A 16,250-nucleotide genomic window follows, 5' to 3' on the forward strand; every position below is an offset into this window, starting at 1 on the left:
TTATTGATGCTTAAATCCACAGTATACAAGGTATGAAGCTGTCGACGGCCATCCTAAGCTGAACGCGCCTGCTCTCGTCAGATCGCAGACTGCTACCCAGCTTAGGGCCCAGTAAGTACCGGCATGGGACACTGGCTGGGAATCCCGGCTGCCGTTGACATTTTGCTCTGTTGCCGCCTTCCGTTCCGATTCCGAAAAGGATTTATTGATGCTTAAATGCACAGTATAAAGGGCAAGAAGCTGTCAACGGCCATCCTAAGCTGAACGCGCCTGCTCTCGTCAGATCGTAGACTGATACTTAGCTTAGGGCCCGGTAAGTACCAGCATGGGAGACTGGCTTGGAATCCCAAGTGTCATTGACATTTTGCTCTGTTGCCACCTTCCGCTCCGATTCCGAAAAGGATTTATTGATGCTTAAATCCACAGTATACAGGGTGTGAAGAGGTCTACGGCCATCCAAAGCTGAATGCGCCTGTTCTCGTCAGATCGCAGACTGCTACCCAGCTTCGGGCCTGGTAAGTACCAGCATGGGAGACTGGCTGGGAATCCCGGGTGCAGTTGACATTTTGCTCTGTTTCTGTTCAGATTCCGAAAATTATTTATTGATGCTTAAATCCACAGTATACAAAGTGTGAAGCTGTCAACGGCCATCCTAAGCTGAACGCGCTTGCTCACGTCAGATCGCAGACTGCTACCCAGCTTAGGGCCTGGTAAGTACCAGCATGGGAGACTGGCTGGGAATCCCGGGTGCAGTTGACATTTTAATCTGTTGCCGCCTTCCGCTCCGATTCGGAAAAGGATTTATTGATGCTTAAATCCACAATATACATGGTGTAAAGCTGTCAACGGCCATCCTAAGCCTGAACGTGCCTGCTCTCCTCAGATCGCAGACTGCTGCCTGGCAGATACCGGCATGGTAGACTGGCTGGCAATCCAAGGTGCCATTTACATTTTGCTCTGTTGCCGCCTTCCGCTCCGATTAATAAAAATATTTATTGATGCTTAAATCCACAATATACAAGGTGTAAAGATGTCAACGGCCATCCTAAGCTGAACGCGCCTGCTCTCGTCAGAGTGCAGACTGCTACCCAACTTAGGGCCCAGTAAGTACCGGCATTTGAGACTGGCTGGGAATCCCAAGTGCAGTTGACATTTTGCTCTGTTGCCGCCTTCTGTTCCGATTCCGAAAAGGATTTATTGATGCTTAAATGCACAGTATAAAAAGCATGAAGCTGTCAATGGCCATCCTAAGCTGAACATGCCTGCTCTCGTCAGATCGCAGACTGCTACCCAGCTTAGGGCCCGGTAAGTACTGGCATGGGAGGCTGTCTGGGAATCCCGGTTGCCGTTGACATCTTGCTCTATTGCTGACTTCCGCTCCGATTCCGAAAATAATTTATTGATGCTTAAATCCACAGTATACAAGGTGTGAAGCTGTCGACGGCCATCCTAAGCTTAACGCGCCTGCTCTCGTCAGATCGCAGACTGGTACAGATCTTAGGGCCCGGTAAGTACCGGCATGGGACACTGGATGGGAATGCCGGCTGCCGTTGACATTTTGCTCTGTTGCCGCCTTCCGTTCCGATTCCGAAAAGGATTTATTGATGCTTAAATGCACAGTATACAAAGTGTGAAGCTGTCAACGGCCATCCTAAGCTGAACGCGCCTGCTCTCGTCAGATCGCAGACTGCTACCCAGCTTAGGGCCCGGTAAGTACCAGCATGGGAGACTGGCTGGGAATCCCAGGTGTCGTTGACATTTTGCTCTGTTGCCGACTTCCGCTACGATTCCGAAAAGGATTTATTGATGCTTAAATCCACAGTATATAGGGTGTGAAGATGTCAACGGCCATCCTAAGCCTGAACGTGCCTGCTCTCCTCAGATCGCAGACTGCTGCCCGGCAGTTACCGGCATGGGAGACTGGCTGGGAATCCCGGGTGCATTTGACCTTTTGCTCTGTTGCCGCCTTCCGTTCCGATTCCGAAAAGGATTTATTGATGCTTAAATGCACAGTATAAAAAGCATGAAGCTGTCAATGGCCATCCTAAGCTGAACGTGCCTGCTCTCGTCAGATCGCAGACTGCTACCCAGCTTAGGGCCCGGTATGTAACAGCATTGGAGACTGGCTGGGAATCTCAGGAGTTGTTGAAATTTTGCTCTGTAGCTCTGTAGACATTTTGCTCCGATTTCGAAAAGGATTTATTGATGCTTAAATCCACAGTATACAGGGTGTGAAGCCATCTACGACTATCCTAAGCTGAATGCGCCTGTTCTTGTCAGATCGCAGACTGCTGCCCGGCAAGTACGGGCATGGGAGAATTGCTGGCAATCCAAGGTGCTATTGATATTTTGCTCTGTTGCCGCCTTCCTCTCCGATTAAAAAAAATATTTATTGATGCTTAAATGCACAGTATAAATTGCATGAAGCTGTCAATGGCCATCCTAAGCTGAACGCGCCTGCTCTCGTCAGATCGCAGACTGGTACAGATCTTGGGGCCCGGTAAGTACCGGCATGGGACACTGGCTGGGAATCCTGGCTGCCGTTGACATTTTGCTCTGTTGCCGCCTTCCGTTCCGATTCCGAAAAGGATTAATTGATGCTTAAATGCACAGTATAAAGGGCAAGAAGCTGTCAACGGCCATCCTAAGCTGAATGCGCCTGCTATCGTCAGATCGCAGACTGCTACCCAGCTTAGGGCCCGGTAAGTACCAGCATGGGAGACTGGCTTGGAATCTCAGGTGTTGTTGACATTTTGCTCTGTAGCTCTGTAGACATTTTCCTCTGTTGCCGCCTTTCGTTCCGATTCCAAAAAGGATTTATTGATGCTTAAATGCACAGTATAAAGGGCGAGAAGCTGTCAACGGCCATCCTAAGGTGAACGCGCCTGCTCTCGTCAGATCGCAGACTGCTACCCAGCTTAGGGCCCGGTAAGTACCAGCATGAGAGACTGGCTGGGAATCCCAGGTGTCGTAGACATTTTGCTTTGTTGCCGCCTTCCGCTCCGATTCCGAAAAGGATTTATTGATGCTTAAATCCACAGTATATAGGGTGTGAAGATGTCTACGGCCATCCTGAGCTGAATGCGCCTGTTCTTGTCAGATCGCAGACTGCTACCCAGCTTCAGGCCTGGTAAGTACCAGCATGGGAGACTGGCTGGGAATCCCGAGTACAGTTGACATTTTGCTCTGTTTCTGCTCCGATTCCGAAAATTATTTGTTGATGCTTAAATCCACAGTATACAAAGTGTGAAGCTGTCAATGGCCATCCTAAGCTGAACGCGCCTGCTCTCGTCAGATCGCAGACTGCTACCCAGCTTAGGGCCTGGTAAGTACCAGCATGGGAGACTGGCCGTGAATCCCGGGTGCAGTTGACATTTTAATCTGTTGCCGCCTTCCGCTCCGATTCGGAAAAGGATTTATTGATGCTTAAATCCACAATATACAGGGTGTGAAGCTGTCAACGGCCATCCTAAGCCTGAACTTGCCTGCTCTCCTCAGATCGCAGACTGCTGCCCGGCAGATACCCGGCATGGGAGACTGGCTGGCAATCCAAGGTGCCATTGACATTTTGCTCTGTTGCCGCCTTCTTCTCCGATTAATAAAAATATTTATTGATGCTTAAATCCACAATATACAAGGCATAAAGATGTCAACAGCCATCCTAAGCTGAATGCGCCTGCTCTCGTCAGATCGCAGACTGCTACCCAGCTTAGGGCCCAGTAAGTAACGACATGGGAGACTGGCTGGGAATCCCGGGTGCAGTTGACATATTGCTCTGTTGCCGCCTTCCGCTCCGATTCGGAAAATGATTTATTGATGCTTAAATGCACAGTATAAAGGCTGTGAAGCTGTCAACTGCCATCCTAAGCTGAACGTGCCTGCTCTCGTCAGATCGCAGACTGCTACCCAGCTTAGGGCCTGGTAAGTACCAGCATGGGAGACTGGCTGGGAATCCCAGGTGTTGTTGACATTTTGCTCTGTAGCCGCCTTCCGCTCCGATTCCGAAAAGGATTTATTGATGCTTAAATCCACAGTATACAGGGTGTGAAGCCGTCTATGGCTATCCTAAGCTGAATGTGCCTGTTCTTGTCAGATCGCAGACTGCTGCCCGGCTATTGACATTTTGCTCTGTTGCCGCCTTCCTCTCTGAATCCGAAAAGGATTTATTGATGCTTAAATGCACAGTATAAAAAGCATGAAGCTGTCAATGGCCATCCTAAGCTGAACGCGCCTGCTCTCGTCAGATCGCAGACTGCTACCCAGCTTAGGGCCCGGTAAGTACTGGCGTGGGAGACTGCCTGGGAATCCCGGGTGCCGTTGACATTTTGCTCTATTGCTGCCTTCCGCTCCGATTCCGAAAATAATTTATTGATGCTTAAATCCACAGTATACAAGGTGTGAAGCTGTCGACGGCCATCCTAAGCTTAACGCGCCTGCTCTCGTCAGATCGCAGACTGGTACAGATCTTAGGGCCCGGTAAGTACCGGCATGGGAGACTGGCTGGGAATCCCGGCTGCCGTTGACATTTTGCTATTTTGCCGCCTTCCGTTCCGATTCCGAAAAGGATTTATTGATGCTTAAATGCACAGTATAAAGGGCGAAAAGCTGTCAACGGCCATCCTAAGCTGAACGCGCCTGCTCTCGTCAGATCGCAGACTGCTACCCAGTTTACGGCCCGGTAAGTACCAGCATGGGAGACTGGCTGGGAATCCCAGGTGTCGTTGACATTTTGCTCTGTTGCCGCCTTACGCTCCGATTCCGAAAAGGATTTATTGATGCTTAAATCCACAGTATATAGGGTGTGAAGATGTCTACGGCCATCCTGAGCTGAATGCACCTGTTCTTGTCAGATCGCAGACTGCTACCCTGCTTCGGGCCCAGTAGGTACCAGCATGGGAAACTGGCTGGGAATCCCAAGTGCAGTTGACATTTTGCTCTGTTTCTGCTCCGATTCCGAAAATTATTTATTGATGCTTAAATCCACAGTATACAAAGTGTGAAGCTGTCAACGGCCATCATAAGCTGAACGCGCCTGCTCTCGTCAGTTCGCAGACTGCTACCCAGCTTAGGGCCTGGTAAGTACCAGCATGGGAGACTGGCTGGGAATCCCGGGTGCAGTTGACATTTTAATCTGTTGCCGCCTTCCGCTCCGATTCGGAAAAGGATTTATTGATGCTTAAATCCACAATATACAGGGTGTGAAGCTGTCAACGGCCATCCTAAGCCTGAACGTGCCTGCTCTCCTCAGATCGCAGACTGCTGCCCGGCAGATACCGGCATGGGAGACTGGCAGGCAATCCAAGGTGCCATTGACATTTTGCTCTGTTGCCGCCTTCTTCTCCGATTAATAAAAATATTTATTGATGCTTAAATCCACAATATACAAGGCGTAAAGATGTCAACAGCCATCCTAAGCTGAACGCGCCTGCTCTCGTCAGATCGCAGACTGCTACCCAGATTAGGGCCCAGTAAATACCGACATGGGAGACTGGCTGGGAATCCCGGGTGCAGTTGACATTTTGCTCTGTTTCTGCTCCGATTCCGAAAATTATTTATTGATGCTTAAATCCACAGTATACAAAGTGTGAAGCTGTCAACGGCCATCCTAAGCTTAACACGCCTGCTCTCGTCAGATCGCAGACTGCTACCCAGCTTAGGGCCTGGTAAGTACCAGCATGGGAGACTGGCTGGGAATCCCGGCTGCAGTTGATATTTTACTCTGTTTCTGCTCCGATTCCGAAAATTATTTATTGATGCTTAAATCCACAGTATACAAAGTGTGAAGCTGTCAACGGCCATTCTAAGCTGAACGCGCCTGCTCTCGTCAGATCGCAGACTGCTACCCAGCTTAGGGCCTGGTAAGTACCAGCATGGGAGACAGGCTGGGAATCCCGGGTGCAGTTGACATTTTAATCTGTTGCCGCCTTCCGCTCCGATTCGGAAAAGGATTTATTGATTCTTAAATCCACAATATACAGCGTGTGAAGCTGTCAATGGCCATCCTAAGCCTGAACGTGCCTGCTCTCCTCAGATCGCAGACTGCTGCCCGGCAGATACAGGCATGGGAGACTGGCTGGCAATCCAAGGTGCCATTGACATTTTGCTCTGTTGCCGCCTTCCTCTCCGATTAATAAAAATATTTATTGATGCTTAAATCAACAATATACAAGGCGTGAAGATGTCAATGGCCATCCTAAGCTGAACGCGCCTGCTCTCGTCAGATCGCAGACTGCTACCCAGCTTAGGGCCCAGTAAGTACCGGCATGGGAGACTGGCTGGGAATCCCGGGTGCAGTTGACATTTTGCTCTGTTGCCGCCTTCCGTTCCGATTCCGAAAAGGATTTATTGATGCTTAAATGCACAGTATAAAAAGCATGAAGCTTTCAATGGCCATCCTAAGCTGAACGCGCCTGCTCTTGTCAGATCACAGACTGCTACCCAGCTTAGGGCCCGGTAAGTACTGGCATGGGAGGCTGGCTGGGAATCCCGGTTGCCGTTGACATTTTGCTCTATTGCTCCGATTCCGAAAATAATTTATTGATGCTTAAATCCACAGTATACAAGGTGTGAAGCTGTCGACGGCCATCCTAAGCTTAAAGCGCCTGCTCTCGTCAGATCGCAGACTGGTACAGATCTTAGGGCCCGGTAAGTACCGGCATGGGACACTGGCTGGGAATCCCGGCTGCCGTTGACATTTTGCTCTGTTGCCGCCTTCCGTTCCGATTCCGAAAAGGATTTATTGATGCTTAAATGCACAGTATAAAGGGCATAAAGCTGTCAACAGCCATCCTAAGCTGAACGCGCCTGCTCTAGTCAGATCGTAGACTGCTACCCAGCTTAGGGCCCCGTAAGTACCAGCATGGGAGACTGGCTGGGAATCTTAGGTGTTGTTGACATTTTGCTCTGTAGCTCTGTAGACATTTGCTCCGATTCCGAAAAGGATTTATTGATGCTTAAATCCACAGTATACAGGGTGTGAAGCCGTCTACGGCTATCCTAAGCTGAATGCGCCTGTTCTTGTCAGATCGCAGACTGCTGCCCGGCAAGTACGGGCATGGGAGACTGGCTGGCAATCCAAGGTGCTATTGACATTTTGCTCTGTTGCCGCCTTCCTCTCCGATTAAAAAAATATTTATTGATGCTTAAATCCACAATATACAGGGCGTGAAGATGTCAACGGCCATCCTAAGCTGAACGCGCCTGCTCTCGTCAGATCGCAGACTGCTACCCAGCTTAGGGCCCGGTAAGTACTGGCATGGGAGACTGGCTGGAAATCCCGGGTGCCGTTGACATTTTGCTCTATTGCTGCCTTCCGCTCCGATTCCGAAAATAATTTATTGATGCTTAAATCCACAGTATACAAGGTGTGAAGCTGTCGACGGCCATCCTAAGCTTAACGCGCCTGCTCTCGTCAGATCGCAGACTGGTACAGATCTTAGGGCCCGGTAAGTACCGGCATGGGACACTGGCTAGGAATGCTCCGCTGCCGTTGACATTTTGCTCTGTTGCCGCCTTCCGTTCCGATTCCGAAAAGGATTTATTGATGCTTAAATGCACAGTATAAAGGGCAAGAAGCTGTCAACGGCCATCCTTAGCTGAACGTGCCTGCTCTCGTCAGATCGCAGACTGCTACCCAGCTTAGGGCCCGGTAAGTAAAAGCATGGGAGACTGGCTGGGAATCCCAGGTGTAGTTGACATTTTGCTCTGTTGCCGCCTTCCGTTCCGATTCCGAAAAGGATTCATTGATGCTTAAATCCACAGTATACAGGGTGTGAAGATGTCTACGGCCATCCTAAGCTGAATGCGCCTGTTCTCGTCAGATCGCAGACTGCTACCCAGCTTCGGGCCTGGAAAGTACCAGCATGGGAGACTGGCTGGGAATCCCGAGTACAGTTGACATTTTGCTCTGTTTCTGCTCCGATTCCGAAAATTATTTATTGATGCTTAAATCCACAGTATACAAAGTGTGAAGCCGTCAACGGCCATCCTAAGCTGAACGCGCCTGCTCTCGTCAGATCGCAGACTGCTAGGGCCTGGTAAGTACCAGCATGGGAGACTGGCCGTGAATCCCGGGTGCAGTTGACATTTTAATCTGTTGCCGCCTTCCGCTCCGATTCGGAAAAGGATTTATTGATGCTTAAATCCACAATATACAGGGTGTGAAGCTGTCAACGGCCATCCTAAGCCTGAACGTGCCTGCTCTCCTCAGATCGCAGACTGCTGCCCGGCAGATACCGGCATGGGAGACTGGCTGGCAATCCAAGGTGCCATTGACATTTTGCTCTGTTGCCGCCTTCTTCTCCGATTAATAAAAATATTTATTGATGCTTAAATCCACAATGTACAAGGCATAAAGATGTCAACAGCCATCCTAAGCTGAACGCGCCTGCTCTCGTCAGATCGCAGACTGCTACCCAGCTTAGGGCCCAGTAATTACCGACATGGGAGACTGGCTGGGAATCCCGGGTGCAGTTGACATTTAGCTCTGTTGCCGCCTTCCGCTCCGATTCGGAAAATGATTTATTGATGCTTAAATGCACAGTATAAAGGCTGTGAAGCTGTCAACGGCCATCCTAAGCTGAACGCGCCTGCTCTTGTAAGATCGCAGACTGCTACCCAACTTAGGGCCCGGTAAGTACTGGCATGGGAGACTGGCTGGGAATCCCGGGTGCCGTTGACAATTTGCTCTATTGCTGCCTTCCGCTCCGATTCCGAAAATAATTTATTGATGCTTAAATGCACAGTATAAAAAGCATGAAGCTGTCAAAGGCCATCCTAAGCTGAACGCGCCTTCTCTCGTCAGATCGCAGACTGCTACCCAGCTTAGGGCCCGGTAAGTACTGGCATGGGAGACTGGCTGGGAATCCCGGTTGACATTTTGCTCTATTGCTACCTTCCGCTCCGATTACGAAAATAATTTATTGATGCTTAAATCCACAGTATACAAGGTGTGAAGCTGTCGACGGCCATCCTAAGCTTAACGCGCCTGCTTTCGTCAGATCGCAGACTGGTACAGATCTTAGGGTCTGGTAAGTACCGGCATGGGACACTGGCTGGGAATCCCGTCTGCCGTTGACATTTTGCTCTGTTGCCACCTTCCGTTCCGATTCCGAAAAGGATTTATTGATGCTTAAATGCACAGTATACAAAGTGTGAAGCTGTCAACGGCCATCCTAAGCTGAACGCGCCTGCTCTCGTCAGATCGCAGACTGCTACCCAGCTTAGGGCCTGGTAAATACCAGCATGGGAGACTGGCTGGGAATCCCGGGTGCAGTTGACATTTTAATCTGTTGCCGCCTTCCGCTCCGATTCGGAAAAGGATTTATTGATGCTTAAATGCACAGTATAAAAAGCATGAAGCTGTCAATGGCCATCCTAAGCTGAACGCGCCTGCTCTCGTCAGATCGCAGACTGCTACGCAGCTTAGGGCCCAGTAAGTACCGGCATGGGAGACTGGCTGGGAATCCCGGGTGCAGTTGAAGTTTCGCTCTGTTGCCGCCTTCCGTTCCGATTCCGATAAGGATTTATTGATGCTTAAATGCACAGTATAAAAAGCATGAAGCTGTCAATGGCCATCCTAAGCTGAACGCGCCTGCTCTCGTCAGATCGCAGACTGGTACAGATCTTGGGGCCCGGTAAGTATTGGCATGGGACACTGGCTGGGAATCCTTGCTGCCGTTGACATTTTGCTCTGTTGCCGCCTTCCTTTCCGGTTCTGGTTCCGATTCCGAAAAGGATTTATTGATGCTTAAATGCACAGTATAAAGGGCGAGAAGCTGTCAACGGCCATCCTAAGCTGAACGTGCCTGCTCTCTTCAGATCGCAGACTGCTACCCAGCTTAGGGCCCGGTAAGTACCAGCATGGGAGACTGGCTGGGAATCTCAGGTGTTGTTGACATTTTGCTCTGTAGCGTTGTAGACATTTTGCTCCGATTCCGAAAAGGATTTAATGATGCTTAAATCCACAATATACAGGGTGTGAAGCCGTCTACGGCTATCCTAAGCTGAATGCGCCTGTTCTTGTCAGATCGCAGACTGCTACCTGGCAAGTACGGGCATGGGAGACTGGCTGGCAATCCAAGGTGCTATTGACATTTTGCTCTGTTGCCGCCTTCCTCTCCGATTAAAAAAAATATTTATTGATGCTTAAATCCACAGTATACAAGGCATGAAGATGCCAACGGCCATCCTAAGCTTAACGCGCCTCCTCTCGTCAGATCGCAGACTGCTGCCCGGCAGATACCGGCATGGGAGACTGGCTGGCAATCCAAGGTGCCATTGACATTTTGCTCTGTTGCCGCCTTCTTCTCCGATTAATAAAAATATTTATTGATGCTTAAATCCACAATGTACAAGGCATAAAGATGTCAACAGCCATCCTAAGCTGAACGCGCCTGCTCTCGTCAGATCGCAGACTGCTACCCAGCTTAGGGCCCAGTAATTACCGACATGGGAGACTGGCCGTGAATCCCGGGTGCAGTTGACATTTTAATCTGTTGCCGCCTTCCGCTCCGATTCGGAAAAGGATTTATTGATGCTTAAATCCACAATATACAGGGTGTGAAACTGTCAACGGCCATCCTAAGCCTGAACGTGCCTGCTCTCCTCAGATCGCAGACTGCTGCCCGGCAGATACCGGCATGGGAGACTGGCTGGCAATCCAAGGTGCCATTGACATTTTGCTCTGTTGCCGCCTTCTTCTCCGATTAATAAAAATATTTATTGATGCTTAAATCCACAATGTACAAGGCATAAAGATGTCAACAGCCATCCTAAGCTGAACGCGCCTGCTCTCGTCAAATCGCAGACTGCTACCCAGCTTAGGGCCCAGTAATTACCGACATGGGAGACTGGCTGGGAATCCCGGGTGCAGTTGACATTTAGCTCTGTTGCCGCCTTCCGCTCCGATTCGGAAAATGATTTATTGATGCTTAAATGCACAGTATAAAGGCTGTGAAGCTGTCAACGGCCATTCTAAGCTGAACGCGCCTGCTCTTGTAAGATCGCAGACTGCTACCCAACTTAGGGCCCGGTAAGTACTGGCATGGGAGACTGGCTGGGAATCCCGGGTGCCGTTGACAATTTGCTCTATTGCTGCCTTCCGCTCCGATTCCGAAAATAATTTATTGATGCTTAAATGCACAGTATAAAAAGCATGAAGCTGTCAATGGCCATCCTAAGCTGAACGCGCCTTCTCTCGTCAGATCGCAGACTGCTACCCAGCTTAGGGCCCGGTAAGTACTGGCATGGGAGACTGGCTGGGAATCCCGGTTGACATTTTGCTCTATTGCTGCCTTCCGCTCCGATTACGAAAATAATTTATTGATGCTTAAATCCACAGTATACAAGGTGTGAAGCTGTCGACGGCCATCCTAAGCTTAACGCGCCTGCTTTCGTCAGATCGCAGACTGGTACAGATCTTAGGGCCTGGTAAGTACCGGCATGGGACACTGGCTGGGAATCCCGTCTGCCGTTGACATTTTGCTCTGTTGCCACCTTCCGTTCCGATTCCGAAAAGGATTTATTGATGCTTAAATGCACAGTATACAAAGTGTGAAGCTGTCAACGGCCATCCTAAGCTGAACGCTCCTGCTCTCGTCAGATCGCAGACTGCTACCCAGCTTAGGGCCTGGTAAATACCAGCATGGGAGACTGGCTGGGAATCCCGGGTGCAGTTGACATTTTAATCTGTTGCCGCCTTCCGCTCCGATTCGGAAAAGGATTTATTGATGCTTAAATGCACAGTATAAAAAGCATGAAGCTGTCAATGGCCATCCTAAGCTGAACGCGCCTGCTCTCGTCAGATCGCAGACTGCTACGCAGCTTAGGGCCCAGTAAGTACCGGCATGGGAGACTGGCTGGGAATCCCGGGTGCAGTTGAAGTTTCGCTCTGTTGCCGCCTTCCGTTCCGATTCCGAAAAGGATTTATTGATGCTTAAATGCACAGTATAAAAAGCATGAAGCTGTCAATGGCCATCCTAAGCTGAACGCGCCTGCTCTCGTCAGATCGCAGACTGGTACAGATCTTGGGGCCCGGTAAGTATTGGCATGGGACACTGGCTGGGAATCCTTGCTGCCGTTGACATTTTGCTCTGTTGCCGCCTTCCTTTCCGGTTCCGGTTCCGGTTCCGAAAAGGATTTATTGATGCTTAAATGCACAGTATAAAGGGCGAAAAGCTGTCAACGGCCATCCTAAGCTGAACGTGCCTGCTCTCGTCAGATCGCAGACTGCTACCCAGCTTAGGGCCCGGTAAGTACCAGCATGGGAGACTGGCTGGGAATCTCAGGTGTTGTTGACATTTTGCTCTGTAGCGTTGTAGACATTTTGCTCCGATTCCGAAAAGGATTTATTGATGCTTAAATCCACAATATACAGGGTGTGAAGCCGTCTACGGCTATCCTAAGCTGAATGCGCCTGTTCTTGTCAGATCGCAGACTGCTACCTGGCAAGTACGGGCATGGGAGACTGGCTGGCAATCCAAGGTGCTATTGACATTTTGCTCTGTTGCCGCCTTCCTCTCCGATTAAAAAAAATATTTATTGATGCTTAAATCCACAGTATACAAGGCATGAAGATGCCAACGGCCATCCTAAGCTTAACGCGCCTCCTCTCGTCAGATCGCAGACTGCTACCCAGCTTGGGGCCCGGTAAGTACTGGCATGGGAGACTGGCTGGGAATCGCGGGTGCCGTTGACATTTTGCTCTATTGCTGCCTTCCGCTCCGATTCCGAAAAGAATTTATTGATGCTTAAATCCACAGTATACAAGGTGTGAAGCTGTCGACGGCCATCCTAAGTTTAACGCGCCTGCTCTCGTCAGATCGCAGACTGGTACAGATCTTACGGCCCGGTAAGTACCGGCATGGGACACTGGCTGGGAATCCCGGCTGCCGTTGACATTTTGCTCTGTTGCCGCCTTCCGTTCCGATTCCGAAAAGGATTTATTGATGCTTAAATGCACAGTATAAAGGGCGAGAAGCTGTCAACGGCCATCCTAAGCTGAACGTGCCTGCTCTCGTCAGATCGCAGACTGCTACCCAGCTTAGGGCCCGGTAAGTACCAATATGAGAAACTGGCTGGGAATCCCAGGTGTCGTAGACATTTTGCTCTGTTGCCGCCTTCCGCTCCGATTCCGAAAAGGATTTATTGATGCTTAAATCCACAGTATATAGGGTGTGAAGATGTCTACGGCCATCCTAAGCTGAATGCGCCTGTTCTCGTCAGATCGCAGACTGCTACCCAGCTTCGGGCCTGGTAAGTACCAGCATGGGAGACTGGCTGGGAATCCCGAGTACAGTTGACATTTTGCTCTGTTTCTGCTCCGATTCCGAAAATTATTTATTGATGCTTAAATCCACAGTATACAAAGTGTGAAGATGTCAACGGCCATCCTAAGCTGAATGCGCCTGCTCTCGTCAGATTGCAGACTGCTACCCAGCTTAGGGCCTGGTAAGTACCAGCATGGGAGACTGGCTGGGAATCCCGGGTGTAGTTGACAGTTTAATCTGTTGCCGCCTTCCGCTCCGATTCGGAAAAGGATTTATTGATGCTTAAATCCACAATATACAGGGTGTTAAGCTGTCAACGGCCATCCTAAGCCTGAACGTGCCTGCTCTCCTCAGATCGCAGACTGCTGCCCGGCAGATACCGGCATGGGAGACTGGCTGGCAATCCAAGGTGCCATTGACATTTTGCTCTGTTGCCGCCTTCTTCTCCGATTAATAAAAATATTTATTGATGCTTAAATCCACAATATACAAGGCGTAAAGATGTCAACAGCCATCCTAAGCTGAACGCACCTGCTCTCGTCAGATCGCAGACTGCTACCCAGCTTAGGGCCCAGTAAGTACCGGCATGGGAGACTGGCTGGGGATCCCGGGTGCAGTTGACATTTTGCTCTGTTGCCGCCTTCCGCTCCAATTCGGAAAAGGATTTATTGATGCTTAAATGCACAGTATAAAGGGCATGAAGCTGTCAACGGCCATCCTAAGCTGAACGCGCCTGCTCTCGTCAGATCGCAGACTGCTACCCAGCTTAGGGCCCGGTAAGTACCAGCATGGGAGACTGGCTGGGAATCCCAGGTGTTGTTGACATTTTGCTCTGTAGCCGCCTTCCGCTCCGATTCCGAAAAGGATTTATTGATGCTTAAATCCACAGTATACAGGGTGTGAAGCCGTCTACGGCTATCCTAAGCTGAATGTGCCTGTTCTTGTCAGATCGCAGACTGCTGCCCGGTAAGTACGGGCATGGGAGACTGGCTGGCAATCCAAGGTGCTATTGACATTTTGCTCTGTTGCCGCCTTCCTCTCTGATTCCGAAAAGGATTTATTGATGCTTAAATGCACAGTATAAAAAGCATGAAGCTGTCAATGGCCATCCTAAGCTGAACGCGCCTGCTCTCGTCAGATCGCACACTGCTACCCAGCTTAGGGCCCGGTAAGTACTGGCATGGGAGACTGCCTGGGAATCCCGGGTGCCGTTGACATTTTGCTCTATTGCTGCCTTCCGCTCCGATTCCGAAAATAATTAATTGATGCTTAAATCCACAGTATACAAGGTGTGAAGCTGTCGACGGCCATCCTAAGCTTAACGTGCCTGCTCTCGTCAGATCGCAGACTGGTACAGATCTTAGGGCCCGGTAAGTACCGGCATGGAAGACTGGCTGGGAATCCCGGCTGCCGTTGACATTTTGCTATTTTGCCGCCTTCCGTTCCGATTCCGAAAAGGATTTATTGATGCTTAAATGCACAGTATAAAGGGCGAAAAGCTGTCAACGGCCATCCTAAGCTGAACGCGCCTGCTCTCGTCAGATCGCAGACTGCTACCCAGTTTAGGGCCCGGTAAGTGCCAGCATGGGAGACTGGCTGGGCATCCCAGGTGTCGTTGACATTTTGCTCTGTTGCCGCCTTACGCCCGATCCGGAAAGGATTTATTGATGCTTAAATCCACAGTATACAGGGTGTGAAGATGTCTACGGCCATCCTAAGCTGAATGCGCCTGTTCTCGTCAGATCGCAGACTGCTACCCAGCTTCGGGCCTGGTAAGTACCAGCATGGGAGACTGGCTGGGAATCCCGGGTGCAGTTGACATTTTGCTCTGTTTCTGCTCCGATTCCGAAAATTATTTATTGATGCTTAAATCCACAGTATACAAAGTGTGAAGCTGTCAACGGCCATCCAAAGCTGAACGCGCCTGCTCTCGTCAGATCGCAGACTGCTACCCAGCTTAGGGCCTGGTAAGTACCAGCATGGGAGACTGGCTGGGAATCCCGGGTGCAGTTGACATTTTAATCTGTTTCTGCTCTGATTCAGAAAAGGATTTATTGATGCTTAAATCCACAATATACAGGGTGTGATGCTGTCAACGGCCATTCTAAGCCTGAACGTGCCTGCTCTCCTCAGATCGCAGACTGCTGCCCGGCAGATACAGGCATGGGAGACTGGCTGGCAATCCAAGGTGCCGTTGACATTTTGCTCTGTTGCCGCCTTCTTCTCCGAATAATAAAAATATTTATTGATGCTTAAATCCACAATATACAAGGCGTGAAGATGTAAACGGCCATCCTAAGCTGAACGCGCCTGCTCTCGTCAGATTGCAGACTGCTACCTAACTTAGGGCCCGGTAAGTACTGGCATGGGAGACTGGCTGGGAATCCCGGGTGCCATTGACATTTTGCTCTATTGCTGCCTTCCGTTCCGATTCCGAAAAGGATTTATTGATGCTTAAATGCACAGTATAAAGGGCGAAAAGCTGTCAACGGCCATCCTAAGCTGAACGCGCCTGCTCTCGTCAGATCGCAGACTGCTACCCAGTTTAGGGCCCGGTAAGTGCCAGCATGGGAGACTGGCTGGGCATCCCAGGTGTCGTTGACATTTTGCTCTGTTGCCGCCTTACGCCCGATCCGGAAAGGATTTATTGATGCTTAAATCCACAGTATACAGGGTGTGAAGATGTCTACGGCCATCCTAAGCTGAATGCGCCTGTTCTCGTCAGATCGCAGACTGCTACCCAGCTTCGGGCCTGGTAAGTACCAGCATGGGAGACTGGCTGGGAATCCCGGGTGCAGTTGACATTTTGCTCTGTTTCTGCTCCGATTCCGAAAATTATTTATTGATGCTTAAATCCACAGTATACAAAGTGTGAAGCTGTCAACGGCCATCCAAAGCTGAACGCGCCTGCTCTCGTCAGATCGCAGACTGCTACCCAGCTTAGGGCCTGGTAAGTACCAGCATGGGAGACTGGCTGGGAAT

At 50.0% G+C, this 16,250-nt stretch overlaps 5 pseudogenes; all 5 read left to right on the top strand.

The window, feature by feature from the left end:
* The first annotated feature begins 1,638 nt into the window (after window positions 1-1,638).
* LOC130314214 (5S ribosomal RNA) lies at window positions 1,639-1,758 on the top strand (annotated as a pseudogene).
* A 2,445-nt stretch (window positions 1,759-4,203) lies between these two features.
* On the top strand, window positions 4,204-4,323 carry LOC130313617 (5S ribosomal RNA; annotated as a pseudogene).
* Window positions 4,324-7,172: 2,849 nt separating this feature from the next.
* On the top strand, window positions 7,173-7,292 carry LOC130334981 (5S ribosomal RNA; annotated as a pseudogene).
* A 6,681-nt stretch (window positions 7,293-13,973) lies between these two features.
* Window positions 13,974-14,093, top strand: LOC130320320 (5S ribosomal RNA; annotated as a pseudogene).
* Window positions 14,094-14,365: 272 nt separating this feature from the next.
* Window positions 14,366-14,485, top strand: LOC130330979 (5S ribosomal RNA; annotated as a pseudogene).
* Window positions 14,486-16,250: the final 1,765 nt, after the last annotated feature.

This window comes from Hyla sarda, chromosome 1 (genome assembly GCF_029499605.1).
Source record: "Hyla sarda isolate aHylSar1 chromosome 1, aHylSar1.hap1, whole genome shotgun sequence".
NCBI classification, from domain to species: Eukaryota; Metazoa; Chordata; class Amphibia; order Anura; family Hylidae; genus Hyla; species Hyla sarda.